Source organism: Podarcis tiliguerta (genome assembly GCF_965153285.1).
Source record: "Podarcis tiliguerta genome assembly, chromosome: 8".
NCBI lineage: Eukaryota > Metazoa > Chordata > Lepidosauria > Squamata > Lacertidae > Podarcis > Podarcis tiliguerta.
In genome coordinates this window covers 70,792,774-70,813,746 of record NC_139541.1, presented here as the reverse complement: position 1 = coordinate 70,813,746, position 20,973 = coordinate 70,792,774, and the positions used below count along the sequence as shown (strand labels likewise).

General features: G+C 44.8%; 1 long non-coding RNA gene across 1 annotated transcript; it reads left to right on the top strand.

Moving 5' to 3' along the window:
• The first annotated feature begins 13,854 nt into the window (after positions 1-13,854).
• LOC310684812 lies at positions 13,855-17,265 on the top strand. Its single transcript, XR_014514813.1, has 3 exons — positions 13,855-14,054; positions 15,685-15,735; positions 17,056-17,265. It is a non-coding gene; the product is annotated as an uncharacterized lncRNA (long non-coding RNA).
• The last annotated feature ends 3,708 nt before the right edge of the window (positions 17,266-20,973 follow it).

Sequence of the window (20,973 nt, the reverse complement as noted above, 5' to 3'; positions counted from 1 at the left end):
TTCCAGAAGGCAATTGGGCCTGATCTGACCTGCAGACCTTACTTTACCTACCCATGTCATAGTGCTTTAAATGTATGGTATGAATGTGGCCTCAAATTCAGCAGCAATTTGCAAATTAAGAAGAAGAAAAACATCCCCATGAAAGTTCAGCAGCATTTTAGTGTACTGTGCATGTCCTCACAACCCGATCTGAGGCCTGATCTGGAACACTGAATTGGCCGTGACCCAGATCAGGCCCTGAATGAATCCTACAGGTAAAGCTTCTGTGAAGCAACACCTTGCAACAAGAAGGACTAATCTCTCCATTCATCAGCTGATGAACAGTTTCCATGATCCAGCATAGCTCTTCAGACTTACTAGCACTGACTCTTTTAAAAAAAGTGGGGTGGGGTAGGATTTGGTAATGTAAGTTCTGTACCTGCGGTCAGGCTTAGAAGTGGCACAATCCAATATATCATTATAGGACTCTAACAACTCATTCCCATCTCATTCTGTTGCTTGTGTGGGTGAGACATATTCCGAACTTCCTTTAGTGGTGCCACCTTGAGTTCCATCAGGGGAAAAGATGGGGTATATATAAATATATAATGATAACGGTGGTCATTCTGGGGTTGAGGGCTCAAGCTTCTGCTTCCACTTTGCCCTTGCCAAGAACCTAATGATTTTGGCTGATCCATCTGGCCCAGAGAAGGTGTGCCAAGTCTCTTTATCTAGGCACAACACTCTTTGAATCTGATGCCCTTTTTCCTGATAAGATTCATTTACCTTGGTCTCCCTTATCGGTGCTCAGCTCCCTTTTGCACACAACAAAGAAACCATTCTGAGGTTGGTCCAAGAGTAGCAGAGTCCCTGTTGATTCAGAACAGCACTGTGGTTTCATTAGCTGCTTCAGTGGAGATATTGTAGCAAGCTCATTCAAAGGGGCATCTGATGATGACAAAGGCTGGTGATAAGCCAAGGATCATGAACTTCAAATCATGATAAGGCAAGGATATTGCTTTAATAAACCATAATACATATGTGATTCAAACACCAGGGGCTTTGTTAGGGGTGGCTCAGGGGGTTACCAGGAGACCCCAGAACTCCTGCCTCCCCCCCCCCTTTATTTTTATTTTTTAAACTTTGCTAATAGGGTAGTTGGCAAACTGCATCTTCATTTCCCACCATCTTCATTTCCCAGGTGCATGTAATAACAGCAGGGATGGGGAAATATCCCTGTTTCAATCCTCTCAGTTTCTCATTTTCCCCTTACATTGTCACTTAGCAAACCTCACCGGCTCTGGGAGTGCTTGAAGTTAATCCATTGCTGGAGCACTGAATAAGAAAAATATGAGAATGTGGATTGTAACACTACCAAGAAGGTGGTATGTACTCAGCCCTAGTTAACAACAAGGCAATCAGTTTGCTCATTGTTATGTGTACAGGTCTGGGAATTATGTCTGAGCTGCTTCTTCTGCTAAAAACTACAGGCAATTTATTCACAATTTTATCTATCAGGGTTAGAGAGAGAAAATGTTCCCATTAATACTTAAGATGAGCCTAACTGAGTCCCAGGGACGCGGGTGGCGCTGTGGGTTAAACCACAGAGCCTAGGACTTGCCAATCAGAAGGTTGGCGGTTCGAATCCCCGCGACGGGGTGAGCTCCCGTTGCTCGGTCCCTGCTCCTGCCAACCTAGCAGTTCAAAAGCACGTCAAAGTGCAAGTAGATAAATAGGTACCGCTTCAGCAGGAAGGTAAACAGCGTTTCTGTGCGCTGCTCTGGTTCGCCAGAAGCGGCTTAGTCATGCTGGCCACATGACCCGGAAGCTATATGCCGGCTCCCTCGGCCAATAAAGCGAGATGAGCGCCGCAACCCCAGAGTCGATCACAACTGGACCTAATGGTCAGGGGTCCCTTTACCTTTACCTAACTGAGTCCCATCTCCCAAAACAATACGAGAGGTGAAACACAGTAGTCCTTCAAGATTTGCTGTTCTCTGAATTTTCAAATGCAGTTCTCCGGCCAAGTAATACATTTTTTTTGAAATGCCTATACAATGCGGAGTGTGCATAAAAATGCATCAAACAAGTGAAAATAGCATTTGTTAGGGAAACCCGCTTTGCAAGAATGAGTTCATTAGGCTTTTTGCATACATATTTAATTTTAGGAGAAATTTGCACAAAAACACTAACAAATTTTCACAAGGACTTAAAATGCATTGCTAAATGAGAAACCAATAGAGTTCAGAATTGACAGCTTGGCCCAGCCCTAATCAAGGAAGATGTTATTAGAAAGTTTGTTGAATGACCTCAGCAGCTATGTACCTTCCAAAGGGTACAGCAAAAATCCAAAACAGACGTGGCTGTGTCCAGCGTCCAGGCATTTTCCAACATATCAAAGAAGTGGCAGATAATATTTCTGTGCCAGCTGCAGAAGTGCCAACAGCCATGGGATGCCACGTCCAGTTGCCCTTTGCATCCTTCTTTTCCTTGGATGCAGCCATGTTGTTCCATACTGTGGTTAGGCTGATGCAATCCATCCCGTGACCTTTCCTTATTGATAAACCTATTATCCACACGCCTTTTGACAATGGAAACATTGAGATTTGGACCCACTGAGCCTTCCCAAAGTGAGTATAAATGCTGGGGTTTGGAAAGGACGGTTTGCGCTTTGAGAAGTATCTCAAAGAGTGAAAAGAAGGAGACCGGCAAAATGAAGCTGCTGTATCCATTGGTTGTGTTCCTTTTTGTGGCGGTGTCTGTACAGAGCTTGGTAAGAGGGGAGTAATTCAGTGGGCTGGGTTTCATGCTAAAAACAAACTTAGAAGCTTCCAGCTAAAGACTTGGTACAGATTAAACCAGTGTGTGGATGTCAGCTTCTGTGGCCCCTTTTCTGGCCTTGTGCAGCTCTCCCCTCTGTCTAGACCAGGTGTGGGGAAACTTTGGTTCTCCATATGTTGCTGACCAACAACTTCCATCAGCCCCAGCAAGCACAGCCAATGGCCAGGAATGATGGCAGTTGTTATTAAGTGCGTTGTCCTGGATTCCCACTGTATGTGCATACCCTGTGAAGGTTACCAGTATTGCTAGTTTTGCTAAAGGTGTTTCTAAAAAACGGGGGGGGGGGGGTAAAGTGCAGGCCAATATTACATTAAAATGGATGGGTGGTACCCATTGCTAGCCACAGATGAGAGCCATAGAAATTTATGAACTTACATTTATTGATTGTGGTGGTTTAGTGATTTTAGTTTACAAAGTATGATTAGCACTGAATGTCCTACAAAATTCCAACAGGCACAGCTGGTTGCTGCTTCGGCTGTAGCAACTGCTATTTTGTCTAATAATTGCAGATGTTAACCATCTTATCCCTCTTATATTGGTTGTTGAAATTTAGTTTTAAGCTTTTGGGGGGGTTATTATTAATTTGCTTACTGGCTTCAGTTTGGCATTCAGCATTGAGCCCAAAGCAACACAAGTGCATTTCCAATGAAACTTATTGATCCATGTTGCCCTCATCATGCCACCTTCTTTCTTTCTTGATTTGTACTTTTGGCTCCAACCCCCTTCCCACCCCCTTCCCCATTATATTTCACTTTCCAGATCTATGATTGGGGGGAAGAGACTTGCTCTTCTCCCCCCCTTCCCCCGCCCCAGTCATCTTTGTCACCATCTTCCTCTCTGATATAACACTGTTAAGTACTCTCTTGGGGGGCTCTGAATTAAATAATAATTAAACAACAACACAGGTGACAAATCCCTTTGATATATGATTTTATTTGACAACCTCTGTAAACTGTTAAGACCTTTTTTCCTTTTTCCCTTCAGGGTATAATGCAAATTGTTTCTATGCCCCATTTACAATTTTTTCATTTTACAATTGTATCAAGTTCATTTACTCCTGATTTTTTTTAATCCTTCTTTTGACTTTATCATCAAAAGCCCCTCGTGTTGCATTGATATTTATATGTATGTTTTGTTTCTGTTTAGGAAAAACGAAGTGAAAAATAAAGTATTCTGAACACTGATGGCATTTTTCTCTTTCAGGGTTCTGTGGGCGCCGTAAGTATCTGTTTTATCTGTTTATGACATGTATGGACTGCAACAGTGTCAGGAAACTGAACTTGCAGAAAGACTCTTTGGTTGGTTCTCTGCTCTAATTAAGCTTCCAATAAATTATTTAAAATTCCATAGTTGGAGGCAACAATGGTTCTGAATACTGTGGTTCCTCGGGTTACAGGCGCTTCAGGTTACAGACTCTGCTAACCCAGAAATATTACCTCAGGTTAAGAACTTTACCTCAGGATAAGAACAGAAATCGTGCGGCGGCAGTGGGAGGCCCCATTAGCTAAAGGGGTACCTCAGGTTAAGAACAGTGTCAGGTTAAGAACGGACCTCCAGAACGAATTAAGTTCTTAACCTGATGGCCATTTTCTTTTTCAGGGTCTCAAGGAAATGGTGGTTTTCTTGAGTCAAAATGAAAGTACACCTAAACAATTTTTTTTTTTTTTTTTTTTTAGAAAAAAGCACTGCCTATATGGACTAGAGAACACCTAAAACCAAAGGAGCAGAACAACAATGTTGTTCGTTCTTGTCCCTTAATAGGGCTCCCACAGACTGTTTAAAAGTCACTGAGCATAGGCAGAAGGAAGATCTACCTGAGAAAGGAAGGCTTAATTCACAGTAATGTGTTACCAGGAAATAAGAATCCAGAGTGGGTCTGTGCCAATCAGCCTGTCTATAAGAAGAGCTGTGCGTTGGGACACAGGAAAGTCCCTGGGCAAGAGTCAGATCTTGTCCCCAAGTGAGGAAGCGTTGCTCCATAAGCACAACTGGAAGACACCAGTCCACTCGCACATCTGCTGATAAGCCACCACTCACTGCTATAAAACATTACACTAGGGGATGGCATCACACCCATCAACTCTAAGGGGTGGATGTGTCTTCAACCCCCTCAGTATTCCTTAACAGGGGACTTAGCACCCCCCCCCATTGAGGGGGTGGAGGTCTAACCACGAAGCATCGAAGGAAGGCTCCTCCTGAGCATGAGAGAGGAGGAGCCACAATCAAGGAAGCAGTGCAAAGCCTGCTCTCGATGACGTGCCTCCTTCCAATGACGCATACATGACACATGTGTGTGTGACATGCTGCACTGCTGGGGCCCCCAATCTTCGGCCCAAGGTGGCGTCTCTGAAAGGCATCTTGCTGAGTGGGTAGTTCGTACCCACCAACCCTGGCCCTACCATTGCCTGGGTTATTTATTTGTTTGTTTAAAGGATTTTTATTCCACTCTTCAGCTAAAATTGGAACCCAGGTCACCCCCCAAAAAGGGGGGGGAGGAATCCTGTCCCTCTGGCTTACAATTGAAAAGGAAACAAAATGGATTGGCACAGAGGAGGAAATCTGTAAACTGACCTGCAAGTTCTTCCAGTGACTCGCTAGACAGGGAAAAGTCAAAGAGACAGAATCAGAGGTGGCCTCCCAGCTGCAGCGATGGTGTGGCCATGCCTCTCTTCTGCTCTCTCTGCTACTGGGCCAAGGACTGGCCCAAGGTCACCCGATGAGTTTCATGACAGAATCAGGATTTGAACCCTAGTCTCCCAGGTCCTAGTCCAACAATCTAATCACTCTGACTCTCTCATTAGCTTCTTTTATATAACTCTGTTGAACACTATGCAGACTGATGGCAATTTTCTCTTTCAGAAAGGCAAAGATAAGCTGGAAGTAAGTAGCTGTGGTCTTTCTCCTTGGCTGCCAAATATGGACTATGCCAAACCCTTAATTTCCAGAAGAATGATTTGTTACTTCATTTTTTTATTCCACTCTTCAGCCAAAATTGGTCCCTAGGTCACCAAAAGAAAAGGGGGGGGGATCCTTTCCCTATGGCTTACAATCGAAAGCAAAACAAAATGGATTGGCACAGAGGAGGAAATCTGTAAACTGAGCTGCAAGTTCTTCCAACAGCTCGCTAGACAGGAGTAGGTCAAAGAGACACAGAATCAGAGGTGGCTCCCAGCTGCAGTGATGGAGTGATCCTACCTCTCTTCTGCCCCCTCTGCTACTGCAGCCTGTGACATATTCATCCTTGTTTGTTTGTTTGTTGCATTTATATTCTCTACCCCCCCCCCAAGGAGCTCAAGTTTGTGTGCATAGTTCTCCCCTCCTTATTTATTCCCCACAGCAATTCAATGAATTAAGTTAGGTGGAGAGGCAGGGACTGGGCCAAGGTCACCCAATGAGTTTCATGGCTGAATGAGTATTTGAACCGTGGTCTCCCAGGTTCTAGTCCAACAATCTAACCACTCTGACTCCCTCATCATCTTATCATATATAACTCTGTTGAGCACTATGCAGACTGATGGCAATTTTCTCTTTCAGAAAGTCAAAGGTGGGCTGGATGTAAGTAGCTGTGGTCTTTCTTTGTGTTTGCGTGGCAAGTCCCCTCCCCCCTTGTGAAATGACACCGGACACATTATTTAAGGTTAATGGGCGTAAAAGGCCACAACTTTATTGATTACAAGAATTGAAAGGTATTGGCCTTAGGCATTGGCTCCTATCGACTACCCAGCATGGAGACCGGAAAGGGTTAACCACCAGCCGGGGGAGTCCTGCTGAAGTACGCCAACTAGGATCCCCCAGGTGTCACCGCTCGGGGGCGTGCCTTAGGCCCTCGCCTCCCTAGGTTTCAGACAGGGCAACGCCCCCCGGAGTCCTCTACCGGACTACCCTTTTCCTTGGGAGAAGGTGATGGCGCTTCCTTCCCCCCTTCATTTGCATAACAATTACCCCTGCCAATGCCTAACCGCCAATACCAAGAAAGTTGTGACATTTACTATGAGGTAGGCGAAAAAACCAAATGGCTGGAAATTTGCCAAGTGGAAAAATTCCTACCAGGCCCCTTGCGGCAACCAACCGGAGTCCATAGCAAGGTCAAAGCTAGCTAAACCTAAGGGTGGGTGGGATGGGAAAACCAGAGCAGCTGGAACGGGGAAGAGAGGGTGGTCCCCGGGTGCGCCAGCCTTAAATGCACTAGGCCACGCCTCCCCGGCCCGCCGATTGGCGGGCCGGGTCGGTGACTCGTCCGAGGATTCCCCTGTTCTCGCGGAGGCTAAGAGTCAGCCCCCGCATGCGTGGGAGGGGGTGGGCCCGCAACCCCACGTCCTCTCCAGCTTGGAAGTGGCCCTGCCAAATATGGACCATGCCAAACCCTTAATTTCCAGAAGAATGATTTGTTACTTCCCTTTTTTTATTCCACTCTTCAGCCAAAAATGGTCCCCAGGTCACCAAAAAAGTGGGGGGGGGGATCCTTTCCCTATGGCTTACAATCGAAAGCAAAACAAAATGGATTGGCACAGAGGAGGAAATCTGTAAAATGAGCTGCAAGTTCTTCCAATGACTCGCTGGACAGGGATAGGTCAAAGAGACACAGAATCAGAGGTGGCTCCCAGCTGCAGCGATGGAGTGGCCGTGCCTCTCTTCTGCCCCCTCTACTACTGCAGCCTGTGACATATTCATCCTTGTTTGTTTGTTAATTGCATTTATATTCTCCCCCCCCCCCCAAGGTGCTCAGGTTTGTGTGCATAGTTCTCCCCTTCTTATTTATTCCCCACAACAATTCAATGAATAAGTTAGGTGGAGAGGCAGGGACTGGGCCAAGGTCACCCAATGAGTTTCATGGCTGAATGAGGATTGGAACCGTGGTCTCCCAGGTTCTAGTCCAACAATCTAACCACTCTGGCTCCCTCATCATCTTATCATATATAACTCTGTTGAGCACTATGCAGACTCATGGCAATTTTCTCTTTCAGAAAGTCAAAGGTGGGGCAAAGGTAAGTAGCTGTGGTCCTTCTCTGCCAAATATGGACTATGCCAAACCCTTAATTTGCAAAAGAATGCTTTCGTTACTTCACTTGCTTTTAATTGTGCTGCTGTGGATTTGTTTTTTAAAGTCGCCAGGATTAAGGAGGAGGGAGATCTATCTGTGTAATGAAAGAGTGAATTCACAGTGTTTTATTAGTGAGACAAAAGCCCTTCAAATCTTGTTGAACTGCATCATGCATCAACCTCAGCCAACATAGATAATATTGAAGGGTGATGGGAGTTGTAGGTCAACATAATCTGGAGGGTCAGGTGTTTCCCACTCCTCCTAAGCTCTCCCACATGGGCTGAAAAGCTGCCATTCATTGCTATGTGGGAAAACAAAGCATAAACCTGCCTACCAGGCCAGACACAGAGTAACTGGGCCCTACCTTTGCTCAGTTTATTATTTACATTAAAAAAGAACTCTATTTTATCTCTGAAAGTGACTCCCAGAGAACTAATTTCAAGAAGAAAAAACAAAAGAGAACCACTGCCTTCAGGCTTACAATTCAAAAAGACAGGGAAATTCAAATGGGAGCCAGCCCTGATCTGAGGTTTCGTCAGTGTACACCAGCACTGCCTTGGTGTCTAGATCTGCAAGCCACCACTTTGATTTCCCCAAATGATGGAGTGTCACTGCAAGGCATCATGGGGAAACTCCAATGCCTGCCTAAAACTCTTATGATAACCGCTGCTATAGGCAGGATTCTGCTGCTTTCCTAGGGGCTACCTCAAAATGGCAGCCTGCCCTGGTCTCAGGTTGTGTCAGCGCACAAGATTTCATGTAACAAATGAGCCTTCTGTGCTCAAGGATGAAATTTCCATGTCCATTCAAACCCCAGTGACCCAGAGCATCCTCCAGGAGAATCTTTCGTGTACCCAAGGTTTGTTGATGGAAAAGCAGAATTGAGTCACCCTTGTTTTATTTTTCATTCCTCAGAAACATCTGCAGAGCAAAAGAGATCTTGTGAGTATATTGAAATGCATCACATTGGCAACGCACAAACATACATACACATACTGTTGGGATTTTTGACTACGTGCCATTCTGTGCAGCTTCACACAGAATCAATTAAGAGTTGGCCAAAGGCCAAGGATGACTGAGCAGAGAGGAGTTATCCGACTGGAGATATGGGACCTTAGATATAGCTGTACCATTGGTTGAGGTCTCACACAGGCATGATGACTTATGATCTTACTGACTGAAGTCTTTGTTGGTCAGTGTGGAGTTCTGAGAATCGTTTGGAGTTTGTCAGAGAGAGCTAGTTAAGATCCATATCTGTATCTGTTCTTGTGTATAGTAACTTGTAGAGCCTGCTGTAAATAATAAACACCTCTAAGTAACCAAGTTACTAGTAGCAGCATTTTGTTCCTGCTTCGTCCATCCTGCCTGCAACTGATTACTTTCTGGAACTCTGTGTATGCTTTGCTAAGGTCTAGCTAAGGTCCTGCAACAGGTCAAAGTTGTGAGACACCAATACATACACATACACACACAAACACACACCCCACTACAGGAACAGCCCGGTCCTCCTCCTCAAGTGCAGCCCCTCTAATGACTACTATAGTCACTATGACAAGGACTGGCAGATCTAAGCAGTCCTTCTCTTATATAACCCTATTGTACATTATGCCGTAATAATAATAATAATATAATAATACTGCAGATAAAAATAAATGACTCTCAAGATTGCTGGCATTTTTCTCTTTCAGGAGGCTTTGGGTGACAATGTGGAAGTAAGTATGTGCATTCTCTGTGACATGTAAGGACCGCAACGGGGTCAAAAAACTTAATTTGCAGAAATACTCTCTTGTTGGTTGCCTGCCCCCCTCTAATTAAGCTTCAGAGGCATTACTTAAAATTCCACAGATGGAGGCAGCATTTCTTCTGAATACATTCTATGCCGCAATGCACAGAAGAGGAGAGGGGTCTTGGACTCAAATCTTGCTTGTGCGTTTCCTGCAGGTTTCTGGTTGGTTCTTGTGAGAATAGGCTAGATAGGACACCAGACTCTATCCATGTAATAAGAGAGTAAATGCGCACTGCACTATAACTGAGATGAAGAAGAAATACCCAGGGTGGACTGTGCCAATAGGCCAATAGGAGTGTGAAGTTGGAACACAGCCTAGGGAGCAAAACATGCTCATTACTTCTAGGTGCACCTGAGCCAGGGCTCAGATACTGACCTTGCAATGGCCATATCCCACTTTCCTGGGTCCAGTGCTGCCTGAGGGACAGGCATTAGTGTACCCTTTTCTTTTCTTTTCTTTTCTTTTCTTTTCTTTTCTTTTCTTTTCTTTTCTTTTCTTTTGGCCATATCATTTTTATTAATTTTACAATAATGCTTTCCATTACAACTTCTCCTCTTATATTTTACAATTTGGCTTTTTGGGGCCATGACTTCCTTCAAACCTTCCTTATGATTTTCTACCTTTCATTTCAAATTTCTGCATTTTCACTACTTAACCATTGCTTTCAAATCAAAAACATCAAAGCACCATATTTTCTTATTCTTCTCTGCAGTGATTTTTATACCTTTCCTTACAAAGCTTCTCGCAATCCTACCAATGTGTTTGATTGACTACAATTGTCTTTCAAACAATTTACAAACTTAGTCCAGTCCTTGATGAACTTCTGGTCCCACTGTTCTCGGATTCTTCCCTTCATTTTGGCCAGTTCCCCATTTGCCATTAACTTCAATTGCCCTTCTTCCTTTGTCAGTAATTCCTCTTGTTTCCACTTCTGTGCTAATAAAATTCTTGCCGTGGTTGTTGCATGTAGGAAAAGCTTAGTATCTTGTCTGTTAAGTAGTGTACCTCTTTCTTGCACCTTGCCTTTCTTCATTTGAGGCCCTTGCCACCACTAAATAAGAGATCAATTAATTCCCAGGTTGCCTCTCATCAAACAGCGTCCAAAACTTTCCCAAGGTCTCTTTAAAGCCTTCTTTAGGTAGCCAAGATGTAGACTGTCTACAGTAAGCTAAGGTCACACAGCTTTACAAAACGTAAATCCACTGGGGCAAGGAAATCATGGTGTTTGACTCTGGTAGGCACTATGGGGACTGACGGTCATTTTCTTTTTCAGGATCTCCAGGAGGAAGTACTTGGGGTAAGTATCTGTGGGGCTTTCTGTGTTTGCATCCTATATAACGGATTACAGTAGCACCAAAAGGCTCAGGAGCAGAATAACACATTGGTTTGTTCTCTTCCCTTAATTGGGTTACCACAGAATATTTAAAAGTCATTGGGGAAAAGAAGGAGGAAGAGCATTTATCCATAGAAAGGAAGGCTGAACTGACAGAACTGAGAAGAGGAAACTTCAGTTCCTAGGATTCTCTGGGGGAAGTCATGTGCTTTAAATCTAGGGTGTGAAACTGCCCTAGGTTATTAAGAGCATTCCTTGTCTCAAGTGGGTTTCCACAGTGATCAGCTGTGGCGATCCATTGAGTTTGATATATGTTTCTGCCAAGGGCCAGCCCAACCACTAGGCAAGGTGAGGTGACAGCCTTGGGCAGCAGAATCCACAGGGACAGAAGGTCTGGCATACAAGGAATGCACTGTCTGCTGGTGACACTGAGAGCCCCACCCCCGCAGTGGCCTCAGATTCCCACTTCAGTTGTTGGGTGTAGTTTATTTTATTCCTCCCCTTGCTCCCAATGTGGATCTTCACTTACCCCTCCTTCCCTGGTGGGGAGGAGAGAATTTTGCAGATTGCCCAGATACCAAAACATCTTAGACCAGCCCTGCTTGTGCCCCTTTGTCACTGCCACCAGCTGTAGACCTATGATGTGCAAGCTCCTGGAGGGCAGAGGCCAGCACCCCCTTTTCCTCTTGTCATTTTCATCCTCACCTTCCTCTGTCATATAACTGCATTAAGCACTATATATAAGCACTATATTGTCTGCAATTTTCTCTTTCAGGATGTCGAACCATTGGTAGTAGTAAGTATCTGTGAGCTTTCTCTGTTTGTGTCATGAATGGACTGCAATGGTGTAAAAACAAAAATAACTGCCAGAGGAACTCTTTTGTGGTTCCCTTGAATTCTGCTTCCATGGAATTTTTAAGAAGCCAACAGATGAAAGGAGGAGGAAGAACATCCAGCAGTATGATGGAAGAGTGAATTCACACTGTTCTGTTAGTAAGGCACAAAAGAACTCAGGGTAGAGCTGTGCCAATCTGCCTGGCATCCTGAAAAAGGAGTGTAAGCCTGAACACAGCTGAGGAATGGGGAAAGAGGACCATTAGTCCAAAGTGCATATTGGCTCAATGTAGTATTATACAAGTTATCCTTTAATTGGTGGAGTAAAAGACCTAATTTCCGCTCCATGATTCCAAAGGAGGCAATCCACAGGCATTAAGACAGCACCATCCTGTGGGAGCCAGCACTGCCTTGATGTCTGGATCTGCAAGCCACCATTTTAATTTCCCACAATGTCCAGCATGCAGGATTTGACATAACAAAGGCCTTTCGACCTCAAGGATGGGATTTTCATGCCCTGTGACTCAGAACATCTGCCAAGAGAGTCTTGCCTGTCTGCAAGGTTGTATATGGAAAAGCAGGATTGTTTTATTTTTCATCCCTCAGAACCCCCTTTCTCTGGTAAAAAGAGATCTTGTGAACATGTTGTAATGCAGCACATTGGCAAATGACACACACCTGCACAGGAACAGCCCAATTTTCCTCAAGTGTAGCACCCCTAGTGACTACCAAAAGGGCTGGCAGATCTAAGCAGTCCTTCCTGTTATCCCTCTCATCAAAGTCTTCTCTTACATAATCCCATTGTGCATTGTGCCAACTGAAAGCAATTTTCTCTTTCAAAATGTCAAATATGTGGTTGACTCAATGACAGTACATACCTGTGGGCTGTTTCTTTTTCTTACTCTGTCCCCTAGTGCCCACTATTCTGGGGCATTGTGGGAACGTGTAAAGACAGCTTCCAGTGGAGATCTGGAGCATTATAGGGGATGTAAAGGTTTCTATTTATATGCCACTCAACCTACAAAATCCTTAGGCATCAGCAACGCTAAGAAATGAGACTAGGGTGGTCCCATTGTAGCTTGATGTTCTCCAGGGCAGCAGGTGGCACCTGCTGAAGACAAGCTAAGTCAGGTCAAAGCAGAAGGTAGGCAAAAGCAGGACCTTGGAGAGTTCCAAATAACCCAATTGGTTGAAACTACCTGGAATGGCAATAAAATGCTAACATGGCCATTGGACCACGAGAAGCAGGGAGAGGTTTGTTAGGCTGTGGAGGGGTGTTGGGATTTGGAGGTTTGGTTGACTGGGGAGGAGAGTGTCCTATTTTGAGATTCTTTGCCTTGATCGACAAAGGGAGGATCGGGTTGCTATTATGGCATTTTTGTCTGGACACAGCTGCTTTCATATTCAGATCCCCAAAACAGCAAAAAATTGAATTTTAATATTCCCCAAAGCTAGGGATGGGGAACCTACAATGCTCCAAGTCTTGTTGGACACCTACAACTCCCACCTCCCCTGGCTATTTGCCGCTCTGGTGGGGGCTGAGGGAATTTGAAGTCCAACGTCTTAAGCACCACAGGTTCCAGTGCAGAAAATGTGTGCAGAAAATTATGGCTATAACATAAAAGAGGCATTCAAAAATATGTACCTTACTGTTGAATCATAGACTCATAGAGTCATCCAGTTGGAAGGGAACCCAGGGGTCTAGTTCAACCCCCTGCTGTGCAGGAATCTCAACTAGATCATACCAGACAGATGGCCATCCAACCTCTGCTTATATACCCTTGGAGGAGAGTCCACCACCTTCCGAGGGAGTCTGTTCCACTGTTGAACAGCTCTTACTATCAGAAAGTTGTTGAATGCATTGAATGTGTTGAGAGGAGGGTGTTTTTATGTTCTTAAGAAACTTCATATAAAATGTATACAATTAAATGCAGACTTCTAATGCATTCCTTTGAAACATCAAGACAGGATGGGAACAGACCTGTGATCCAGGAATGATGGACCAGGAACGATGGACCAAATCAGCTGCCCATTCCATCCTTAATAGTAATTGTTCTTTGCTTCCTAGAGTGAAGAAGAGGTAGCTCAGCCTGAAAGTGGCAACAGCCACGGCAGAGGCCACGGCAGAGGCAGAGGCAAAGGCAAAGGCCATCACCATCACCATGACCATCACCATGGCCATGGCAAAGGTGAAGGCAAAGGCCATCGCCATGGCAAAGGCAAAGGCAAAAAGAATGAGGTGAGAAATGAGGGCACATTTTTATGGATCGCTCTTTCCTACCTTTCCTTCTGATCCTTGGCTTTTGGGGCTCTCTTCTGGCTACCCAGGTGCAGTCATAGGTCAGTCACATGGCCAGGGAGGAAATGCAGCCCCGCCAAACATAACAAAAGAAGTAACAAAATGGGCATTCAAATGTGTGCATGCAAAACGTAATGGGCGGCTTCAAACCACAGTCACTGTTCTGCAAGCCCATCTTATTGTTTATCTTTAGAAGGGGCTTGGACCAGACAACCCTGAAAGCAGAGGACTGCTTTGAATCAGTGGCATAGCATGGGGGGCACGGGGCCGTCACCCCAGACACAAAATTGTTAGGGGTGCAAAATTTCAACACCCAGTGCTGCCTCAATACAGCTGCGCACTTCCACAGCTGGGCTCTGTTGAAAACAGCTTCTCCATGAAAAGCAGGGAGTGACCTCTCCAGACAATGGAAAGACTCATCTTTTCTTATCTCTGCAGCTTCAATTTCTTGGATGACACGGACATTGTTAGGCAGTTGAATGCACAAGGGCACCCCATCCACTTCCCTCCCACCCCAGCTCCATGTGGCCCTAGGGACTGGCAACCCATGTTATGCCACTGCTTTGACTATTAATTCCATAAGGGCTAACTTCTGTAAAGTCACACGGACACCTGACTGCTGGCTTGAGGTTCTCCTCTGATCTAGGGGGAGGTCATGCCAGAAAGTGGTGCTCCCACTCTATAAAGTTAAAAGCATTTCTTTTATCTTAATAAACATACACTTGCAGTTATGCCACAATCAGACTCTGGGGCTGCCATCAGGAAGCAGTTGTGGAAAAATGACTGCCTCTTTTGTGGTGGTAATGGAGCAACAGGTGCTTGAAATTGGTAGATGGGTTTAGCACTGCTCAGGCTGAATTGTATTTGTTTTGAATGTGTTTCATCAACCACTTTGAACATCTCCATTTGGAGAGGAGAATGGGAAATTAGTGCAAGTTTACTGAGAAGTAAATATATCGGAAAGTCAGTAGTTTGAATCCCCGCAACGGGGTGAGCTCCCGTTGTTCGGTCCCAGCTCCTGCCAACCTAGCAGTTCAAAAGCACACCAAAGTGCAAGTAGATAAATAGGTACCACTCTGGCGGGGAGGTAAATGGCGTTTCCATGCGCTGCTCTGGTTTCGCCAGAAGCAGCTTAATCATGCTGGCCACATGACCCAGAAAAACTGTCTGTGGACAAATGTCGGCTCCCTCGGCCAGTAAAGCGAGATGAGCGCCGCAACCCCAGAGTCATTCGCGACTGGACTTAACTGTCAGGGGTCCTTTATCTTTAAATATATAATAGGGTTTCCGTATTCCTAAAAGTGAAAATCCGGACAAAGTTGTTGAGCTCCCCCCCCCCCATGTTGTTGAGGACGTATGGCAGCCCTACATCTGTTGAGCAGCTTGGGGCGGGGGGGAGACTGTTCAGCTGGCGACTACTAGATGCTTCTTAATTATTTAAAAATGAGAAATTGTAAGATACCAGTAGGCCCCTCAACGAACTCTTAGTTATTTTTTTAAAATTAATTTTCAAGTCTGCTTGACCAGAGATAAGGATGAGGATGCAATAAAACTTGTGTTCTCTCTTTAGGTGGAACCAGTAAATGAGAATGAGGAGTAAGCAGAATGGACCCCACCACTTGTAAGTTTGCTAATACAGATGATCTGCTTAAAATAAAAATAAATCCAGTAGCCTTCAATGTTAAACCCAGCTTAATTGTATTTTAACAAACTTCATTCATTCTTATGCTCTGCCTTCCCCAAACCCCAATGCGCATTGACATTAAGACATCATTCTTTCTCCCTAGAGCATCAAAGGAGCGGCAGATCTGTGGTGCAGATGAGATATCTTACAGAATTCTTAGCACTAAACTACAGTTCTTAGGATTTGAGCATTGTTTTGTGAGACACTGGGAGCTATGACTGTTAAATGAGTACAGAGCCAGTGTGTACTACATATTTGTGTTTTGTGTGTCTTCCTTTCTTCTATCATGGGGGTGGTGTGTGTGTGTGTGGCAGCACAGTTGGGGTTCCTACGGGAACAGCCAAAGAATGACTCTTATCACCAGAAATGGCTTCTGTTGCAGATGAGGCAAACCTGAAAGGCTGCATAAAATGCTGCTCTCTACGATTCGAGTTACTACATCATATTATCTGTTCTTTGCCCCCTCCCCAGTTTTGCCCACAACAGTCACTCTGCATCATGTACCCCCTGACTATGACCAAAGTTATTGGCCCATTTCCCTTTAGAGTCTTTCTCCCCTAAGGTTTTATGTGCTTTTGAAAACACTCAAGAGTTTCCCAAGTCTGCTGATTCCTTCTTCTTGCACGTGGGTTACATAAGCAACAGCACTCAGAGACTGAAAACTGGAAATGAACAGAAGGATGATGTGTATATCATCAGCAAATGGCTCCTAAACATGATTCATGCTGATAGTCCCAGATCAACCATGAATGAGAACACTTTTGCTCACTTTTTGTGAAATTTATACACTGCTTGATTGTAAAAACACACACATCTCAAAGCAGTTTACAAAGAGAAAAAAAATAAAATTATTGGCAAAAACAGTTGAAAACAAGTATTTAAAACATAAATAATAAAATCAGCTATAAACGAAAAGGAAATTAAGACAAACATCAACGTTCTATGTGTCTGGGTAGGCTTGTCTAAACAAAAATGTTTGTAGCAGACACTAAAAAGTAAATGACAGTAAATGAGCAGTGGATATCATGTGACACTCATAACAGTGCCAGTCGCACAGATCAAGGGGGCTGAGTGGGAATATACGAGGTAAGGCAATCTTGAAGGTAAACCAGTCCCAAGTTGTTAAATGTCTTATACAGTATATTAATAGAAACAACTTGAACTTGGTCTAGTAGCAAACCGTCAACAAGTGCAGATCTCTGAGAACCGAGATTTATTTGCACAACTCTCAGCTTGCGGCTTTTTCTCTCTTTTCAGCATTCACTTAAATCTAAAGCAAGAATTGGCCACTGGACCAGCTATCCTTCTCCCTGCTTTGGCAACAATCAGAGCCAACAAATCGCATCGTGAAACAACCAGAGTTGCCGTGGTGATGGTGATCATCAGTTGCTCATGAATGGTTTTTGTTCCGTCTTGTCTGCTGGGTTGAGGAAAGCTTCAAAACAATAAAAATTAGCAAGCATCCAATTTCCAATGCGTGGGGTCTGTTTATTTGTATGAATATGGCCAAAGAAATCCTCAGCAACAGAAATGCTTGTGCTCCCACCTTAGTCATTTGTGATACATGGAGCCAAGGTGGGATGGAGAACCAAATCTCTTGAACCAAATCTCCTGGAGGCAACTGAGCAATGACAACCAGGAAATCATCCACTTACAGTCCTGGGCTTGGCATTTCTAAAGACCAAATGTTTGCTTCTGACTGTAGGTGTCCCCACAGAACAGGAATGGGGGAACCTTTATCAGAGATACATTTCCCCATGGACATTTGAGAGGCACAAATACAAGATGGGTGACACCTGGCTTGAGAGTAGTACATGTGAAAAGGATCTAGGAGTCTTGGTTGACCACAAACTTGACATGAGCCAACAGTGTGACGCGGCAGCTAAAAAAGCCAATGCAATTCTGGGCTGCATCAATAGGAGTATAGCATCTAGATCAAGGGAAGTAATAGTGCCACTGTATTCTGCTCTGGTCAGACCTCACCTGGAGTACTGTGTCCAGTTCTGGGCACCACAGTTCAAGAAGGACACTGACAAACTGGAACGTGTCCAGAGGAGGGCAACCAAAATGGTCAAAGGCCTGGAAACGATGCCTAATGAGGAACGGCTAAGGGAGCTGGGCATGTTTAGCCTGGAGAAGAGGAGGTTAAGGGGTGATATGATAGCCATGTTCAAATATATAAAAGGATGTCACATAGAGGAGGGAGAAAGGTTGTTTTCTGCTGCTCCAGAGAAGCAGACACGGAGCAATGGATCCAAACTACAAGAAAGAAGATTCCACCTAAACATTAGGAAGAACTTCCTGACAGTAAGAGCTGTTTGACAGTGGAATTTGCTGCCAAGGAGTGTGGTGGAGTCTCCTTCTTTGGAGGTCTTTAAGCAGAGGCTTGACAACCATATGTCAGGAGTGCTCTGATGGTGTTTCCTGCTTGGCAGGGGGTTGGACTCGATGGCCCTTGTGGTCTCTTCCAACTCTATGATTCTATGATTCTATGAACCTTCCAAGCTAGTAGCCATTGACAGGCTGATGCACTATGAATTTGTTCAGCCCTCTTTTACAGCCCTCTAAGTTGGTGGTCATCACTGCCACCCTTGGAAATGAGTTCCATAGTTTAACTATGGTTTTGTGGCACAGAGCACCCTCCTATGACAGGGAGGCACAGGTCTGTAACATGTGCTGGTGGTGCCCCTGTGTCCTCTTGGTCACTTCCTTCCTCACTGTGTTTCCTGGAGTATTTGGAGAAGACATGAGTCTTCTCATCAGGCTTTGTTTGAGTGCTTCCCACAACAGCAGAACTGTGCCTCCCCACTTCCTAAAGTGTGATGAGGCCCTCAGTGGGGCAGAGCAAGCTGTTATTCCTTCCTGCGATCTAGGACTGAGGTTCTGGTGAAGCACCAGTAAGGAGAAAGGGCTCAACAGCAGCAGCACCTCCTCCATTGGAATTCTGCCTCTTGCTAGATCTGTGAAGCCCATTCGCAGGTGCTGAAACTGCACTTACCCATTCAGAATCAAGGTCCTGTCCTATGTAACAACCTAATAGAACTTCCATGTTCAGTGATACTATATCTCCAAATAACTAGTGGGGGCGTGTTATACACAGAAAATATGGCAAATTGTACAATTTGACATTGAATAATTGGCATTAATAATTGTATCAATTGAAGAAGAAGAAGAGAAGAAGAATTTGGATTTGATATCCCGCCTTTCACTCCCTTTAAGGAGTCTCAAAGTGGCTCACATTCTCCTTTCCCTTCCTCCCCCACAACAAACACTCTGTGGGGTGAGTGGGGCCGAGAGACTTCAGAGAAGTGTGACTGGCCCAAGGTCACCCAGCAGCTGCATGTGGAGGAGCGGAGACCCGAACCCGGTTCCTCAGATTACGAGTCCACCGCTCTTAACCACTACACCACACTGGCTCTCAATTGGATAGAATTGTTATTGTTATAATGAGGCTGTTATTGGAACTATATTGGAATAGATAGATAGATAGATAGATAGATAGATAGATAGATAGATATAGTTATAATGAGGCTGTTATTGGAACTATATTGGAAAATCAAGAAATATATATATATTAAAAACAACAACAATTGAGTTATCAGAGCTGTTCAGGTTCTAAGCACTAGAGGGCATGAAAATGCTTCCCCATAACTCTGAGCTGCAATCAGTGCTACATGGATGAGGATAATGGTGCTCTTCAAAGAGATACATTCAGCACTGCTAAAATTCTATAATGCAATGCTGGGAAGCACACGAGTACTGACCCATGCTCAGTCAGGAAGAGCAGGAAGAGCGTCTTGTCAGGTGGATGGCAGGATAAAGCGACCAAACTCTCTGGTTCTTAGTCTGTATCACCGGGATCTGCTGGGATCTGGGGTGAACAACTGGGCAGAATTTGAACTGAACAACCTTGACGAGTCAGAGGTACTTTCTCCCCCTCCCCTTTTTAAAGTAATATTTTTATTGCTATTACAGGTTACAAATCCTTAAAGAACAGTGAAACAAACATAAACCACCACATCCTGCCTCCCCCCAGAGATGAGATGATAGATTACAGTGAGGCCAGCAACCCTTAGAACAGCACAGTCAGAGATTTAGTCCATCAAGCTCAATCACCTGCCTATCCTGATGTCTCTCAAGGATTTCAGAGACAGTTCTCTCTCAACTCAAGGCAGTGTACAGGGTTCTGGCCTCGTTTTCCCTCATAACCATCCTAAAAGATGGGCTAAGTGATAGTGGGAAAGAGAGAGAGAGAGAAGGAGAGAGAGAGAGAGAGAGAGAGAGAGAGAGAGAGAGAGAGAGAGAGAGAATGACCTACTCATCTAGTCAGCTTCATGGGTGAATGGTAATGATGGCTCCAAGATGCTTGGAGTGCCATCTTCTGAGTGGGCCATTCAATCGCCCTCCCGCTCTGTGCCCAATCTACACAACTTCCCAGTGAAGACATTCCAGGCAAATGGGAGCTGGTGCTCCATCTCCTTATGCAGGATGCTGCTCGCATGCTCAGAGAGGACAGGTAGCAAAATGAAGGTTGAGGAACACCAAGTCCAGGAGGCTCCAATAGTCAACCCTGTTCAGGGGCATGGACCTTGTCTGGTGCCTGATGATGCCAGCTCTTGACATTGTTTGTACTGAGCAAGTCCATGAATTCACATTTCCCTGGTTTCAGGCTGCAAGCCTCACTGTGTCTACTCACAAGCAGGGATTAGCTGGCCCCTAATATAATGCATTTTTTTACATTGCCTTCCACAGATGTATAGATTTGTGTGCATACTTTTATTTGCATTTGAGCATGCATTATATGGCTGGAAAGGAGATGTGGGTGGTGCTGTGGTCTAAACAACTGAGCTTGCTGATTGGAAGGTCAGCGGTTCAAATCTGTGCAATGGGTGAGCTCCCATTGCTCTTTCCCAGCTTCTGCCAACCTAGCAGTTCCAAAGCATACCAGCGCAAGTAGATAAATAGACACCAACAGGAATGTAAATAGCATTTCAGTGCACTCTGGCACTCATCACAGTGTTCTATTGCGCCAGAAGTGGTTTAGTCATTCTGGCCACATGTCCTGGAAAGCTGCCTGTGGACAAACGCCAGCTCCCTTTGCCTGAAGCAAGATGAGCGCTGCAACCCCATGGTCACCTTTGACTGGACTTAACCATCCAAGGGTCCTTTAACTAT